The following is a 2182-nucleotide window of genomic DNA, read 5'->3' as shown; positions in this document are numbered from 1 at the left end:
TATATATTTCTTAGAGACAAGGCCTCTACTGAACCATGAATAGCAGTACTAAAGAATGAAAATTTCGAAAGTACCTGAATGATCATGAGTTGACCATACAAGCTGTTGTTTACCATAACTCACAATATCAGAGTCATCTACAATGCCCCTTAAAATCTACGTAACTTTCCAAAAAGTCCTTTCTAAGAAACTAGATCATTGGTAGTTGTGTAGTTGTATAATGCCTACTATCTGTCAGGCACCAGAATGGAAGCTTTACATATATTATCTTGTTTAATCCTCTGAACAATCATTTAAGGTAGTTATTATTTTCCCTCCATTTATACGTAAGGAAGGAGATTAAAGTAAAGCTATTTACTTGCTCAAGACCACATAACTATTAAACTATACTAATACAATAACATAACTATAAACTATTAAACTAAAACATCCCCCCATTCTTCATCTTCAAAACTCCAAATCTCAACTTTCCACAATACCATGGTGCCTGAACTCCAAAATGTAATGATAATCATTTTAGGGAAGCTGTATAATGTAGCGGTCAGAAACATTTATGCTCTAATTCCAGTTCAACCCTCTACTAGTTGTATCACAACTGTTTAAACTCTAAAAGGTGCCTTTACCACCTGTAAAACTAGATCGCAGTGGGTTGAAAGGAAAAAAAGGTATGTAAAACAAACAGTTCACACACTGACTTGAAGAAGATGCTTGGTCTAGGGTGGCTGCTACCATTATTATTTTATCCTTTTTTGAGAAGAAACACAAAGGGCTGCAAGGTTTCCCAATTTAGCATATAACTTTTACTCCCCCCCCCCCGAGAATGTTGTCCTTCTGACAAGCTGAAGAATGATTGAAAAAATTATATCTGACTGTTAAGTATCTTCTGGCTTAACAGAACATCTTAAATTGTCCTTTAAACTAGAAATATTTCAAACACATAACCATGTCCATTGCCATACCAACATGAATGTCTGTTTTGCTGGCTGCATAATTATATCACTCTCAATTTGTATGAATGCTTTATACAGAATGATGCACTGAGGTTCTGGGGTACTTAAAAATATTTCTTCACATCAGGTGATAGGTGACAGCTATCAAATGTATTACATCTGTTTCTATTCCCTGTATTTATTTTTCCTGGTAAACCCTGTAATCTTTGATTCCTATGAACTCTTCTGAACAAAATAAAACATACTCCCCATACCCCTGGTCTCAAATCAGCCCAGGTGAGCGTTAACGACAAGCGGAAATGAGCGAGGCTGTTAATGCCAAAAGTTGAAGGTCCTAAACAACTTATTCATAAGAAAGAAAAGTTTGTTACATCCTTCTCCCTCATGACTTAAAGCTTAAATTAGGCAGGACTCAAACCCAGGGTCGGGGCAACACTAAACAGGAAAATAACTTTGCCGCTGCGCCCCAAAATCACCATCATTACTCCCTCTCTTCCTCCCTTCCCCCAGCAGTGGGGCGGAAAAAGTCGTGAAAGTGCCGCGTAGCAACAAAATCCGTGCACGCTGGCGGCGGCCGAGAGCTGGAGCCCGCCGTCCGGGGAAAGTTGTGCGCCCAGTTGCCGGTATGTGGCCCCTACTCTGCCTTCGCTCCCCTCCGGAGCCAAACGCCGCCGTCCTCCCCCACCCCGCATACCAGGAGTGCCCCGGCCACCCCCGGCCTGCAAAGTCTCCCAAGATCAGAGCCGCACGGCCACCCCGAGGGGCTCACCATCGCAGCACCGGGATTCAGGCGCCGGTGGGCAAGCCGGCCGGCTGGCGAATCCGTTATCGGAGTTCGGAATCCATTCGCGCCAACAACTTCTCCCGCGAAGAGGAAGAAGGCGAAGGCGGCGGCGCGCGGTGATGACGTCAGGAGGCGCGCTTCTTTCAGCCCCGCCCCAAGATGGGAGGTACGATGTCTGCCCAGGTGCCGCCCCGGAGCCCGGCGGGCCGCTGCCATCGCGAGGAGACACGGCACGCGGTTGGAGCGCGGGTTTGTGTGGCTGGTGTTGGTTGGGACGCTCAAGACGGGAATCCGAGATTGGTTTCCCTGGAAGGCGGGGCACCTACCAGGGAAACCTTTCATGTTCCTCCCGGTTCCGGTAGCTTTCAAAAGTTCTTGCTATGGCTGGTCCGATGGTAGTGGCTTATCAGAACTTATTAACATTAGTGTCACTAAAGTTGGTGTTCAA

The 2182-nt window shown here is 45.6% G+C and overlaps 1 protein-coding gene across 1 annotated transcript in view; it reads right to left on the bottom strand.

Moving 5' to 3' along the window:
- The window catches only part of RFC1 (replication factor C (activator 1) 1, 145kDa), an 82799-nt gene extending 80986 nt beyond the window's left edge, over positions 1–1813 (bottom strand). The window contains exon 1 of the mRNA XM_012644470.1: positions 1720–1813. The gene's annotated coding sequence lies outside the window, so the exon portion shown is untranslated. The remainder of the gene's footprint in view (positions 1–1719) is intronic.
- Positions 1814–2182: the final 369 nt, after the last annotated feature.

This window comes from Propithecus coquereli, unplaced genomic scaffold (genome assembly GCF_000956105.1).
Source record: "Propithecus coquereli isolate 6110/MARCELLA unplaced genomic scaffold, Pcoq_1.0 Scaffold213, whole genome shotgun sequence".
NCBI classification, from domain to species: Eukaryota; Metazoa; Chordata; class Mammalia; order Primates; family Indriidae; genus Propithecus; species Propithecus coquereli.
Note: the sequence above shows the minus strand (reverse complement) of the source record. Positions and strands in the feature narration are given on the sequence as shown.